Genomic DNA, 15,149 nt, shown 5'->3' with positions numbered 1-15,149 from the left:
CACTCCCTTATACTGGCATGAGCATCTTCCTGTTGCCACCAGATGACAGACAACAGACAGGCCACACTCCAGGGAGCTCAGGTAATCTGTCTATGTGGTTTTAAATCCAGTTAAATACACCCAACAGAGGGAAGTAATTCCCAGAGGGCAATTCCCCACCGGGTTCCACTGGCTGGGATCAGCCCCACTGCAGCCTGCTCACACTCATCGCAGTCCCACACTCACATTCTCACTTCCTCCATCGGTTTATTTTTGCCCTGTTCCTTTTTCTGCTGGTTCAGCTCCCAAACAAACTTATCACAGGAACTGATAAATGTTGGGACAAGGGGGAAGGGCAGGACTGTGGCAGCGCTGCCCTAATCTGTCCTCCATGGGCTATACACTGGGTCTAAAAGGCAGCTCGGGGGTGGTGACCTGTGTTATTTGTGTCTCTTTTGTCTCTGTCTACCTAATGTTTTACTTGTAGACAGCATGTTCCATGCCCACAACCTCATGCTCTGTTCTTGTCAGTGGTGCAGCTGTACGATCATAGAGTCATGAAATGGTTTGGGTTAGAATCATAGAATCACAGAATGGTTTGCGTTGGAAAGGACCTTAAGATCATCCAGTTCCAACCTCCTGCCATGGGCAGGGACACCTCACACTAATCTCACCCAAGGCTCTGTCTAACCTGGCCTTGAACATCGACAGGGATGGAGCATTCACAACCTCCCTGGGCAACCCATTCCAGTGCCTCAGCACCCTAACAGGAAAGAACTTCTTCCTTATATCCAATCTAAACTTACCCTCTTTCAGTTTGAACCCGTTACCCCTTGTCCTATTCCTACAGTCCCTAATGAAGAGTCCCTCCCCAGCATCCCTGTAGCCCCCCTTCAGACACTGGAAGCTGCTCAGAGGTCTCCACGCAGCTTCTCTTTTCCAGGCTGAAGAGCCCCAACTTTTGCATCCTGTCTCCATACAGGAGCTGCTCCAGCCCCTGATCATCCTCATGGCCTCCTCTGGACTTGTTCCAACAGCTCCATGTCCTTTTTATGTTGAAGGGACCTTAAAGCTCATCCAGTTCCACCCCCCTGCCACGGGCAGGGCCACCTTCCCTCACATGGGAAGCGCTTCTTCCCATTCGAATTCAATCAAATCCCTCCTCTCTTTCTCTCAGCAGAGCACAAGCACTGAGCCCGAACTCCTGCGAGCAGGCTGACAAGTTCCCAGCAAGCTTTGGATCCGCATCCCTGCACTCCACACAGCGCAACCCCTCAGCCTGTGCAGCTCGGCAGCAGGGCAGGGCCCGGCTTAGTTCCTGCCTTTTGGGGATCACCCAGCCCTCACCGGAGCCGGCTCTGCGATAGCACAGCGCCATAGGGCCAACAGCATAGAGTCACTGCAGCGCTGCACGCCAAGGGTGTGATCACCGGTGATCCGCTCCCCGCCTTGTGCCTCCCGTGATGGCGTGAGCCACAAGCGCTTTGCCTTCCCTTCCTTCTTCCCTTCCTCCTTCCTTCCTTCACTCCACCAAGGTGCGGGCTCCCCGGGGCACCACAGCGGCGAGACAAGCGCCGAACCGCGGATCTGCTGCCCCGAGAAGGTACCACAAGCCCTTAAAACTTTCCATCCCGTATCCGCATCCGATACCCCCCCCCCCCCCCCCCCCGCTTCACCGTCCGATGCTCCCCCTTCCCCGGTCCCGCCCCACCGCGCCCCGGTGCCCACCTTGGCGGCCGCCTGGAGCCAATGGCTGCGGCAAGGCGGGGAGCGGAGGGGAGGGAAGGGAAGGGAAAGGGAAGGAGAAGGAAGGCGGTGCTGGGGAGCCGGGCAGCACCTTGCGGCGGGCGGAAGGTGAGTCCCGCCGGGCCGGGGAAAGGGCATTTCCTCGTCGCTTGTTGTTGTGGAGCCGGGAAGTTTGCGCAGGGGTTGAGCTGCTGGGGTTTTGCTGCTTCTCTTCATCCTTTTTTTTTCTCCTCCTTTTCTTATCGGAGGGGGTTTCTGAGCCTGGCTCCCTCCTGCCTCCCCCCTCCTGCTCATTCATTTAACAAAGGGTTATCTTTAGCCGCGGTTCTGGGGTCCCAGAGCTAAAGGTTGGGGTGAGAATCGGGGCTTAGCCCGTAGTTTGTGCTGCGCACCCCGCGCTGCCTTCGGCTGGAGGAGCGGGTGCTGTGGGCAGACACAAAGAGTTAAGGAGCTGGACCCTTGCTGGGCGATGGGGTGATGCAGCCCCGGGGCTTTGTGTTGCTGGTGCGAAGGGATGGGATGGTTTTTAACCCCCCTCGCCCGTGTGTGTGGATGAAGCCGTGGCTTTTGGCTAAGAAAGTACTTAAAAGGAAAGCTGAACTTGGGATCGTGGGATAATTCAGATTGGGAGCGAGCTCAGGAGCTCTCTAGCCCAGCCCCGAAAGCAGGGGCTTCAGCCGAGGGTAGCATTGAATGGCCACCGTCAGATGGTGGCACCTCTGAGTGCTCCTCAGTGGGAGCCCGAGGGAGAGGCAGCACCCCCAGAACGAGCTCTGCGGGGCAGCAGCGCTTCTCTCCTCCACCCTGCATGGAAATGCCCCTCTCCACAGCTCCCCCGTGCCTCCAATCCCTGTCCCTGCTCCTTTTGTTATCCAGAGGGCTTCGCATTCAGGAGAGCCGGCTCCATCCGTGTGTGTGTGCGCGTCGTGGTGCATCGGCTCCTGCTGAGCACTACTCGATCCTCAGTCCGACATTAACTCCAGGAGTTCTTCAGGAGCAGGATTTATAAATAGATGTCAAAACCGGGCTCATTGCTGGGACTTTTTACGTGCTGTAAGCCATGTGCTTTGTGGGCTGATTAAATATGGTATATAAATATATATGTGTGTTTAAGAACAGCTGTAAAAGCTCAGTGAGCCAGGCTTTACAAAGTGAAAGCAGGTATTGCACTGGATGAAATGGCTGTGCCAGGCACAGACGGAAGAGGGTTTGTTCTCTTTGCTTGCACTTACTCTTTGTACAGTGCCTCATGGATGCCTCTCCCTGAACCGCCTCCCCCTTCTTACCTGGAGTTTCCTGGTGTTGCACACATTACACAGGAGCATCTTCCTGCCTGGTGCTCCAACACCTCTCCGTGTGTTAATGCACTCACTTATTAGGATAAGGCTGGAAAACCTCCTCTTTGGGGGTGTGTGTGTCTGCCAAATGCATAGAAATTGCTTTTCCCTGCCTATTTTCTGTGGGTAAGTCAGCAGAGTGAAGCTCTGCACAGAGAACAGAAGGTACAGTGAGAATCTAAACGGGTCTGAATACTGCATGTGTTTAACCATGGATTGCCCCTGTCTTGTGCCACGGGATGGAATTTGTTCTTGGCTGTACTGGAGAACAAAGCTGGAGTTTGAGGCTGGATAAGCTGGGTGGGTATTCAGCCGTTCTGAGCCCTGTGGGGAGGGCCCAGCTGCTTTCAATGAGGTGATATAACTGCTGTTCATTGACTTGGAAATGAAAGCTGAAAATAAAATTGAAGAGGAAAGCGTTCTTGTAGCGTGACAGCGGGAATGCCTTGACTGGTTGTAGGGAATATTGTGTGCTCTGGAGGTTGCTCAGAAAAGAAAGGGGAGGGAATGGCTTTAACTGCCTGAGGGGAGACTGAGCTGAGCTCTTAGGCACAAGCTCTTCCCTGGGAGGGTGCTGAGGTGCTGGCACAGGGTGCCCAGAGAAGCTGTGGCTGCCCCATCCGTGGCAGTGTTCAAGGCCAGGTTGGACACAGGGGCTTGGAGCAAGCTGCTCTAGTGGAAGGTGTCCCTGCCTGTGGCAGGGGTTGGGACTGGGTGAGCTTTAAGGTCCCTTCCAACACAAACCATTCTATGAAATGTAAGCTTTTATCCATGCTTTTCCATGCAGCATGGGGATATTGGAGGAAACATGTGACAGGTCCAGTGGAACTTGCACAGGTGGAAATGCTTTGCTTGTTTTTTGTGTCTCTGCATTGCTCCCCCTGGATTAAACCCTCTTCTTGCCCAAGAAGCCAAAGAACTGTTTGATTACTGCTGATTCCTGTGTAGCCTTTTCCAGGTCCATGCAGACCTTTTTCCTCAGCTTTGACCACCAGTGCATGAAATCCACCTACTTCACTAAGTAGGGTTTTGGTTCTGTCTTGCTTTCTGAATGAGTGAGCTGCAGTGCTGCTTCTTCCCTTCTTTTCCCTTTCGTGCACCTGTGCCACTTCCTCCATGTGGGAAGTTCTGTCATTTCAGAAGTCACTGGTTCAGCTCCAGTTCCCTTCTATTCGCCGGCGTCTGCGCAACCACCGAGAGCTGCAATGGGCTTTTCTCAGCAGCGAAATACAGAAATGCCCCAGAGCTCCACCCTGAAAGGGCTCTGGTTTTACAGCTCATCCTGTCTGCAGCAGACAACAGAAGCAAACAGGCTTTGTGAAGGATGCGGCCACTCGTTGTGAGGAGGTGCAAGAAACGGACTGAAACCAGGCGACTAAAACCAAAAGTCACACTTTTTAAGTCAATTGTTAGCCCTTTGACAGGTACAAGAATATCTTTTGTTGGTGTTTTCCTCTGTGGGAAGGTGAAAGAATATTGTGTGTCAGAATTGTATTGGGTGAAAGAATCATCATAAAATCCCAGAGTGGTTTGGGTTGGAAGGGACCTTAAAGCTCACCCAGTCCCAACCCCTGCCACGGGCAGGGACACCTTCCACTAGAGCAGCTTGCTCCAAGCCCCTGTGTCCAACCTGGCCTTGAACACTGCCAGATGGGGCAGCCACAGCTTCTCTGGGCACCCTGTGCCAGCGCCTCAGCACCCTCACAGGGAAGAGCTTCTGCCCAAGAGCTCATCTCAGTCTCCCCTCTGGCAGGTTCAAGCCATTCCCCTTGGCCTGTCCCTAGAGGCCCTTGTCCAAAGCCCCTCTCCAGCTTTCCTGCAGCCCCTTTAAGGTATTGAAGGAGCCTTTTTCTGTGCCTGTCAAGGAGCTGAACTCATTCTCGACCTGATGTCTTGGTCTGTGTCAGAGTTGGGAGGATGTGGGAGTGCTCTGCTTGATGCTGAGGGCTTGCTCTTACTGAGAAATTAGTTTGTGTAGCGTGTGGCTCTTGTTAAGCACTTGCACAGCTCCCACCTGGGAGGACCCTCTTTGCACCCCTGTTCCCAGAGATGGGAATGGCTGGTCCTTTCCCTTCGGTGGCAGCAGAACTTGGACTGTCAGCAGCTGCTCACTCATGCGGCACATAAGTCGCTGTGATCAGTTCTTCCCGTCTGAGCATAAGGCATGTGATGCTCTTCAGGAATGAATAGCTTAAAAACATCTGATGCTGCTCATGCTAACCAGGATGTACTCAAGTTTAGGCTTGAAATTCCTGACTTTGGGAGCAGTGTGCGTGGCTCATGTGGCTGTGAGGGATAACACTGAATGACTGCTCCTTTGTGCAGGAGAGGAAGACTTTACTCCTGTCCCTCCTGAGGCACATCCTTGGAGCTTTAGGCAGGGGTGTTTGGGTCCTCCCATGCTCTCTCCTGTGCAGCACTGGTGGTGGGGTGATTGTCGCAGGTTCAGAGCCCTTGAGGGGGTTCACATGATGCAAACGGGGATGCTCAGAGCTGAACGGGTCTCCCCAAGCTCTCAGTATGATCAGGAGAGAGTTAAAGGCCCTTTCAGGATGTGGTACGTGGAGCCTTTCAGTAGGCGTTTTAATATAGGTCAGAAAGTTGCACTCTAAAAATGCTGATTCCTCTTTGTAGCCACCCTGATTTCCTCTGTCTCCCATGCAGTGTGCTCCTCTGTGGCAGCAGGTATCTGAGAGGAGCTTCGCTTACTCCTTGCTGTAGGGATGCAGGCAGGCAGCATTGCAACCAAATCATGGAATCCCATGGTTTCGGTTGGAAGGGACCTTAAAGCTCATCCAGTCCCAACCCCTGCCACAGGCAGGCACATCTTCCACTAGAGCAGCTTGCTCCAAGCCCCTGTGTCCAACCTGGCCTTGAACACTGCCAGGGATGGGGCAGCCACAGCTTCTCTGGGCACCCTGTGCCAGCGCCTCAGCACCCTCCCAGGGAAGAGCTTCTGCCTAAGAGCTCATCTCAGTCTCCCCTCGGGCAGGTTAAAGCCATTCCCCTTGGTCTGTCCCTACAGGCCCTTGTCCCAAGCCCCTCTCCAGCTTTCCTGCAGCCTCTTTAGTTGCACAGCTTGTACCAGTTCCCTTCATTTTAGCACTTGTCTGTTGGGGTTGAGGGAAGAGGAAACTCGAGAGTGATCTGATTAAGTGCATTTCCAGGGGAATTTGAAGAAAAAGTGGAAGTTTTCTGTTCTGCTTTATGCACTAATACACCCCTGGTGAATTGTTTGGGCTCTGGAGTATCTGCTTAAACTGGTAATCCAAAAGTTCCTGATTCCAGATGTATATTTGACGATGGCCTTTCTCTATCTCTCGCATCTAGTCTGAGACGCAGGTTAAACAGTAACTTTCCTGCCATGATTTCTTTCCTTCTTGCAGGCTGTGCTCTTTGGACCTGCTGTATAGGTGGTTTATTTCACTCTTAAGCTGATTTAACTGCTTTAAAGTCATTGTGTTCCCTACTTCCTCTCTAGAATTGGTCAAGTAATGTGGTGGCAAATCGGGCATCCTTTTATCACCTTAGGCTTAGAAAAAGGAGGAGAAAAAACAAGTTAATGGTATAGCAGAAAGACCCTAATTTGGAAGAGCCAGGCCAGCTCAGAAGGCTGCAGAAATAGCAACCAAATGTACTTCGTGCAATGAAACCATTTCTCCTGCAGTGGCCCTTTGTGATCCCAATTACCAACGTGTGTGATACCCTGTGGCTGCCTGGAAGTGCAGGATGCCCTGCTGAAACACTTCCTTCACCTGGGTAACTGTGGGACCACAGGGATGTCGAGTGGTGCATGCAAGTGGGGCCCAAATCTTGTTTTGTGCCTTATTTCCCCTCTTCTTTTTCCATCGTCAGTCCATACCTGTAATCTAAATGGAGAATGGGGAGGAAAATAACTGCTGTACATAGAACCCCAGACTGGTTTGGGTTGGAAGGGACCTTAAAGCTCATCCAGTTCCAATCCCCTGCCACGGGCAGGGACACCTTGCAGCTTGCTCCAAGCTCCTGTGTCCAACCTGGCCTTGAACACTGCCAGGGATGGGGCAGCCACAGCTTCTCTGGGCACCCTGTGCCAGCGCCTCAGCACCCTCCCAGGGAAGAGCTTCTGCCTAAGAGCTCAGCTCAGTCTCCCCTTTGGCAGGTTAAAGGCAGGTTAAAGCTGGAGTGAGAAATAGTTCACTTTGAACTGATGGCTTGTTTCATGTGGGTTTTCTCCTCATTCACATATAGAACCTTAGTGTAATGTGAAATACCATATCACTCCTTTAGCATAAAGCTTTTCCAATGGAGATTATTTTGTGCATCTACGTATTCCCAGTTGCACGTTCTCTGCTGATCTTAAAATGGTTTTGGCTTGGCCACTTAACCCAAACTCCTCCATAGCAAGAGAAGCGATTCCTTTTGTGGAACTTGGGTTTAATCTCTGTGAGTGAACAGCCTGCAGTTTCAACAATGAATTCAACTTAAAGGCCTTGTGCCAGGTTGCATCTCTCCTTTGCCTTTAGTAGGTGTTCCAAGAATGTCTTATCTCAGTCATGCTTTGGAGAGGCTGGAAGTCACAGCTGAACGTAGAATTCATGTGCTTCCAGAGTACAGGCTTGTTTGGGATGAAGGGAAAGCTGATTTCCTTCAGCAGCAGAAGGGAGGAATATTCCAACCCCCCCTTTTCCAATCCCATCTATATTGAAGCTGGGTGTATTTCAGCTCCAGGCCCTGTGCTAGCACCTGTGTAAGGTGCAGTGTGTGTTTGAGCTTATTCCTGAGCTCTATAACCCAGTGTGTATGGAGCCAGGCTGAGAAAGTTGGAGCTGTTCAGCCTGGAGAAGAGAAGCTGCGTGGAGACCTCAGAGCAGCTTCCAGTGTCTGAAGGGGGGCTACAAGGATGCTGGGGAGGGACTCTTCATTAGGGACTGTAGTGATAGGACAAGGGGTAACGGGTTAAAACTGAAAGAGGGTAAGTTTAGATTGGATATAAGGAAGAAGTTCTTTACTGTCAGGGTGGTGAGGCACTGGAATGGGTTGCCCAGGGAAGTTGTGAATGCTCCATCCCTGTCAGTGTTCAAGGCCAGGATGGACAGAGCCTTGGGTGCCATGGTTTAGTGTGAGGTGTCCCTACCCATGGCAGGGGGTTGAAACTGGATGATCTTAAGGTCCTTTCCAACGCAAACCTTTCTGTGATTCTGTGATAGAGGGGATAAAACCCAAATGAGGCCAGGCTCCTGATGTGTCCTTTGTTTTTCTAGTTCATTCAGCTGCTCACCTGAGCCTCAACTCTGGTGTCCCTTCATAATACAAGGTACATTTAACAATCAGGTGGCAGCTGCAGAGACCAGCGAGTGCCCAGCACAGAAAGGAGTTAACCAAGGGCCACATCAGGATTTGAAATGCAATATTGATTAGCTCATTAAAATTAATAAGACACTCAATTAGAAAACTCCCATTACATTTTGCACTTCTGCTGGAAATAGAACCATTTATCTGTCCTTATCCTTTCAGGAATAGCTCGTTCCAGACAAATTTGAATGTCATTTTCTGTTACAAACCACAGAGTATGTTAACTCTTAGTGGAGCCCAAGTGTTTGATGCAGTACAACATCGGTTTTAACAGCCTGGAAGACGCAGTCATAGTATAATGTGCTTACAAGCTGCTTTGATTGAGTGTCATCGCAATTAGTGTATAACTGGACTGTGGTTGGGGTCAAAAATGGAAAGGCAGATGCTCACATAGAATCATAGAATGGTTTGGGTTGGAAAGAACCTTAAAGCTCACCCAGTTCCAACCCCTGCCACAGGCAGGGACCCCTTCCACTAGAGCAGCTTGCTCCAAGCCCCTGTGTCCAACCTGGCCTTGAACACTGCCAGGGATGGGGCAGCCACAGCTTCTCTGGGCACCCTGTGCCAGTGCCTCAGCACCCTCTTTCTGGCTGGTTCTTAGTAGATCAGACAAAACCTGTTTCAGAACAAAGCACATCGAGAGCAAACCCTTTGGTTCAAGCTCAGGGGTCAAGGAATAAGTTTGTGAAAGGGAGCATTGGTTCATGGAAAGGAAAAGCTTCACGTTTTTCCTGCTTCAGAAATATCTCTATGGCCTTTGTAATACAGAAATGGGATTTTCAGGCTGTAGATCTAATTGCCTTGTGGAACCTTAAATGATTTAGAGCTGAATTTCCAATAGGAATTTCTCTGCTTTGTTAAGTATTATAATTTGTTAAATAATGTCTCTAATACAGGATTTGCTTGAGAGGCTTTGATCTGCTTGACTCATGGCACTTGTGCTGAAATGAGATGTTGCTCCAGGAATACTCAGTGTCCATGCAAGAGAGAGGCTGGAGGAAGATAAAGATATAAAATGAAGATCATAGAATGCCAGACTGGTTTGGGTTGGAAGGGACCTTAAAGCTCCTCCAGCTCCAACCCCTGCCATGGGTAGGGACCCCTTCCACTAGAGCAGCTTGCTCCAAGCCCCTGTGTCCAACCTGGCCTTGAACACTGCCAGGGATGGGGCAGCCACAGCTTCTCTGGGCACCCTGTGCCAGCGCCTCAGCACCCTCAATGTAAAGAATTTCTTCCTTATATCTAATGGGAATCCTCCCTTTTGCTGCTCATCTCCTGGATGTGGTCACTCCCAACTCATTTTTCCATATAAGTTTGAATTCTCTTGCCATAATGACCAGACCATCCCCCTCTTCTGTTTCACCACCAAACATTAACCACAGGCTTATAGTTCACACCTCTGCTTTGCCCTGCCATTGCACTCATCTTCAGTCCCACTTGGGAACAATTGGAACAGCTTTGGGAATACTGGATAACCTTTGGGAGCTGAACTCAAAGGAGCAGCCTAGAAATGAGTGGTGCTAATGCCATGTGGTCCTTCCTCAAACCCATCCACTTGCCTGATAATTCAAGGAATCAGTGTGGTTCTTTAGGGAAAAGCATGCGTGTTGTGGGGGTGTGGTAAGGTGTTTGATGCTTTCTGCTCAGCTCCAAGACTGTGGAGATGTGAGAGCTGTGCAGAAATCTGTGTCATGTAAAAGAGGCTTCTCCCACTCTCCTCTGCAGAGGGAAATGTCAGGATTTGATCCATGTGTGCCTCAGAGGCTTAAAAAAGGAGATTTAAGCACACAGAGGCTTTGGTTTGAGCCTCAAATCCCTCCTTTTTGGGGGGGGGGAGTGAGGGTATGGACTGCATCTTCACACCAACATTAACCTTATGAGTAAATGAACCCAAATCAGTGAAATCTGCACTTACAGAAAAGCAGAGAAGTTGGGAGGGGAGGGAACTGCAGCACCAGTGACAAGTATTGTGTCACCCTTCTGCTCATCTCTTACAAAAGAATCTGTCTTTTAATTTCTGGCTCATCATATTTCTTGTTCTTGCCTCAGCTTCTATGCCTTGGTAATGAGGTGTCTGCTAAAAATTGCTGTCTCTTACGTTTGTCTGTCTTATAAATTCTACATGGTTTTGACTTCTATGGTAGCAGAGAGGATGATGGAAGAGGCTGTACCAGACTCGCAGAGAGGATGATGGAAGAGGCTGTACCAGACTCACAGAGAGCAGCAGGAGCCTCATCCACCAGCGGGCCAGTGCTAAAACAGTCTGAATGAGCAGGACTAGGACTTTTCTGGGTCTGCTTGAAGCCCTTCCTTATGTTCCTAAACCAGATTTTGAAGAGTATGAACCAAATTAAGCTGACACTTCACCTTGTTGAAGCTGCAGATGAGTCAGAGCAGTTCCTGTCCCTCTTTCCGTATTGGGGAGCCACAGTATCATGGAATCAAAGAGGTTGGAAAAGCCCTTTAAGCTCATCCAGTCCAACCATTCCCAGCACTGCCAAGGCCACCACTGCCTCATGGCACTGAGGCCTCGTCTCCACGGGGTGTGAACCCTTGCAGGGACGGTGACTGCAGCCCTGCCCTGGGCAGCCTGTTCCAATGCCTGAGCACCCTCTGGGGCAGGAATTGTTCCTCAGCTCCATCTAAACCTGCCCTGGTGCAGCTTGAGGCCGTTTCCTCTTGTCCCATCCCTTGCTCCTTGGGAGCAGAGCCCAGCCCCTCCTGGCTCCATCCTCCTCTCAGGCACTTGTAGGCAGCGATCAGGTCCCCCCTGAGCCTTCTCCACACTGAACCCCCCAGGTCCCTCAGCCCTTCCCCATCACACTCGGGCTCCAGGCCCTGCACCAGCTCCGTTGCCCTTCTCTGGCCCTGCTCCAGCCCCTCAATGCCTCTCCCGTAGTGAGGGGCTCAGAGCTGAACACAGGATTCGAGGTGCAGCCTCACCAGTGCCCAGTGCAGAGGAGGTGAGGGTAGGGCTGGGAAGGCCGAAAGCAGCACTTTCTTCAAGAAGAAAAAGCAAAGAGATTCTTTCAGCCCGCTCCTGAAAGCCAGGAAGCAGAGCCCAAGCAGCGTAAATCAGTGTCTCCCTCTGTGTAGGCTGTCTGTAAATGGAGGCAGACGGTCACAGGCGGTGTTTGAATCCTAGGTTCAATAAAGGCCCATCCTTTCGGTTAGACGAGGCAAAGCAGTGTCAGCTGTTGGGAGTTCAAACCCAGGATCTAAATACCTCCACAACTTGTCAGCAAGTGACTCACTGCACCGTCAGAGTCAGACTTCTGGCTCTCACATCAAAGTTCTGCTTGCTGAAACAGCGTCCTGCCAGCTCATGTTAACAGTTCCCCCCTCCCTGACTTGCCTCCAGTATACTCATGGTAAAGAAGAGGGGATGTGGGGGGACAGGGTGGGAGAAGGCAGCAAGGGGATGTTAAACCATCAGAAATCTCATTACCCCTTCCTTATAGGCAGCTTTTCATTAGGTCTCTGTGTCTCTAAATGGGTCCTCGAGTTGCAAAAGACAAACATACACAAGGGACGAGCTGGCCGCAGTTAGGAGAATTTAGTCATTTACTTGGTCCAACCAAAAACGTTGTGTGTGCAATGTCTTCTTTTAAAAGCATTGGCTACTTTAAACAAATGCCAACGTTGAAATGATCTCAGCTTGATTTCCTTGGCCTCCTGCAGCATCTTGGGTTTGCTTTCTGTTGAATTCACATCATCAGCTTTATTTTAGATGCTCTTTGCTTTTTTTTTAAGAGCCAGTCCTCTCCAAAACTAGGTACATCCTGCAAGAGCCCTTCCTGCCTTCTGGTCCAATACTTACTCATCCTGGGACCTAGTCCAGATGCCACCAGCAGGGCTTGTGTGGGCTTCTTCTGCTTGCTTTTAAACCATTTCATCACCTGCTTACATGTGGCAGCATTGAATGCATAAGCGTGCAGTTCGGGAGGTGATGGGCATGGAGATTAGAAGCTCATCTGAGCAGCAAGTGGCTTTCTGCTCTTCACATCAGACCTGCTTCTGTCATCAAGGCTTAAGCTGGGCATTACAGAAGATGCCTTGTGTACCTGATTGTGCTCAGGCGCTCTCTGCATCCCACCCTCTTCTTCTGGCTCAGTGTGGAGCGGCAGTGACCTCAACAAGGTGATCTCATCCAACGTGCGGTGTGGTTGGGTTTGCTTTTGAAGATGCGAGGCTCTGTTCCATCTGCCCGTCCTGCAGCTATAGGTAAATCCTCAGAAATCCAGCAGGATGAGCGTGCTGTCTTCCTGCCTCATGAATTCACACACTTCCCTTCTGTGGTGGGGCTCTTGTGAGCGTTGTTTTAGTTATAACAGGGTGCGCACTGAAAGGCTTCTCTATAAAGCATAACCTGCGCTAGTTTCAACGTCAAGCCTGTTTGACCTCTCTGGGAGGGCTCTGATCCTGCATTCCTAATGAACTCACTACAAATCTGGATGGAAAGAGCCTGTGGTTGACTTTGCATTCTCCTCGTCTAACAGATGAGAACCTGGTGGTTTGCTTTCTTCCCCCAAACCAGTCCCCCCGCTCCCATCACAAGACTATAAAGCAGGGATGTGGCTCTTGGCAGCTCTTTTCCTTTTGATGTGGTCCACGCAAAATTGCTATTAAAAGTATGATTCTGAACTTGCATTTTCTTGGAGACTCAATGTGTGATGAAAGGATGGGTGGGTTCTCTCTATACCTGCTGGGAGCGTGCTCCTCACTTGGTGTGTTTTGGAGGATCAGGGGATGAAGCTTGACCCAGCTGAGCTATGGTGGCACAAAGCCATGCAAAGACAAGGGTGCTTCTGCCTTTCAGCACGTGGCTGGGAGGTGACCTGGAGGAAACCTGAACAGAGCAATTGGAGTGAATGCAGCTGTAGTGTAGTATTGAAGATCCTAGAGCTGTCGGTAGGACTGGAACCTGGCTGTAAGGACTGGAAGACAGCTGGTGGCTGCTTGGGATTAGCTCACAAGTAAGTGCCTTTTTACTCTTGAGAGACCTGTCTGGCATTGTGGTACCTGCTGCATAGAGTGCTTAGTTTGGTTATTATGTTCTTACCTTCCTCTGTCCCCAAGTGATGTGACCCCCTAGCATCTGCCCAGTCAGCTCCTGCTGGAGCTGCTTATGCTCCGTATCTTGGAAGTCCTTGGTCCAAGATGGATTTTGACTCCTCTTGAACTAGTTCTGTCTTTAATAAATGTGTTTGGGAGGCAGAGCCTGACACAATATTACAGAATCCCAGACTGGTTTGGGTTGAAGGGACCTTAAAGCTCATCCATCTCCAACCCCTGCCACGGGCAGGGACCCCTTCCACTGGAGCAGCTTGCTCCAAGCCCCTGTGTCCAACCTGGCCTTGAACACTGCCAGGGATGGGGCAGCCACAGCTTCTCTGGGCACCCTGTGCCAGCACCTCAGCACCCTCACAGGGAAGAGCTTCTGCCTAAGAGCTCATCTCAGTCTCCCCTCTGGCAGGTTAAAGCCATTCCCCTTGGCCTGTCCCTACAGGCTCTTGTCCAAAGCCCCTCTGATACAGCATCACGTTGCTTTATCTCTGAACAACCTGGAATGCGTACAGAAAGACTTGGGCAGCATTTGTGCCTCCAAATTCACACAGCCAAGATGAAACCAAGCTGAGATCCTTTCATGTTGTCAGGACCTGTGCAGCAGGTATTCAGTAAGATCTGCTGGGCATGGAGGAACCAAACAAAGCTGGAGGTTTATTTTCCTTCTTTCCCTTTGTTTTTCCCTGACCTGGGGCCATAACTCTCTCAGTAGCCCATGGGTTCCAGCGGGAACAGTCAGGGACTGTCTTAGCAGCACTTGGGAGAGCCTAACCTCAAGAACAAAAGTAGTGTTTCATGTGGTTACGTACCGAAAGATGTGGGTAGGCTTCTAGTGGGAATCCAGCGAGCGTGTGGGAGCTTGATGCCCTCGGAAACTGTTGGGATTTGGCACCTAAGATGATGGAAAGGTATTTTTAAAACCTCTTAATTCTGACAATTGGCTCTGATGCTGCTCATTGGAGTGAGGGGGGAGGGCTGGGGGGATTTTGGGGTTTGCTGCCTCTGATCCTTATTACTTTCCAGCGGAAACAGGAGGAAAGCAACAGAACTGACTTCGGGGCTGGAGGGATTGATGCAGAAGGCAGATAAAAGAGCTCTGTGCTTGTGTTGCTCTATTCACCAAGGAGAGCAGACCTGTTTATGGGCTTCTGAAGGGTGTAAACACCAAGGAACGGAGGGTGGGGAAGAAGGAAGCTGTTTGAGTCTGCTCTGCAAGTGCCTGTGCAGGCAGGTAGATTCACACAGCCCCATCTGAACGGAGCATTGAACTCGAGTGTCACAGGGATGTGCTGGTGAGGAACAGAAGCGCTTTGGGTGGCAGCAAGGAAGGTGCCTGCTTTAGTGCTTCAGTCAGGGTGAACCGCTTCAGTCTGCAGCTGTTTGGACCTCATGTTAACCTGGTGTCTGTCAGTGTCATCCCATTGCACAGGAGTGACTTTCCATTTGGGCCAGGTCAGGAGGAACCCAGACTGAAACCCCACTTCAGGCCACGATAGCTCCAGTCCCAAACTTGCGTTGTTAATGCTTGGATCTCAACCCTGTGTTAGTTAAAGTGGAGCTGGCTGCCATGGTGACACAGTTTAATCTTATCAATCCCTTTGTGGTACCTAAAAACTAAAGGAGGAAGGAAAGGATGGGAACCAGCTGTGCAGGGAGCAGGTTGGTGTGAGGAGGAGAGCAGGGACA

General features: G+C 50.8%; 1 protein-coding gene across 1 annotated transcript in view; it reads left to right on the top strand.

Moving 5' to 3' along the window:
• The first annotated feature begins 1,737 nt into the window (after positions 1-1,737).
• PAK1 (p21 (RAC1) activated kinase 1) overlaps positions 1,738-15,149 on the top strand; it is a 69,813-nt gene continuing 56,401 nt past the window's right edge. The window contains exon 1 of the mRNA XM_057408558.1: positions 1,738-1,833. The gene's annotated coding sequence lies outside the window, so the exon portion shown is untranslated. The remainder of the gene's footprint in view (positions 1,834-15,149) is intronic.

This window comes from Pezoporus wallicus, unplaced genomic scaffold (assembly GCF_028554395.1).
Source record: "Pezoporus wallicus isolate ANWC-B61680 ecotype Strahan unplaced genomic scaffold, APGP_CSIRO_Pwel_v1 contig_7461, whole genome shotgun sequence".
Taxonomy (NCBI): Eukaryota; Metazoa; Chordata; class Aves; order Psittaciformes; family Psittacidae; genus Pezoporus; species Pezoporus wallicus.
This window is presented reverse-complemented; position numbering and strand designations above follow the sequence as displayed.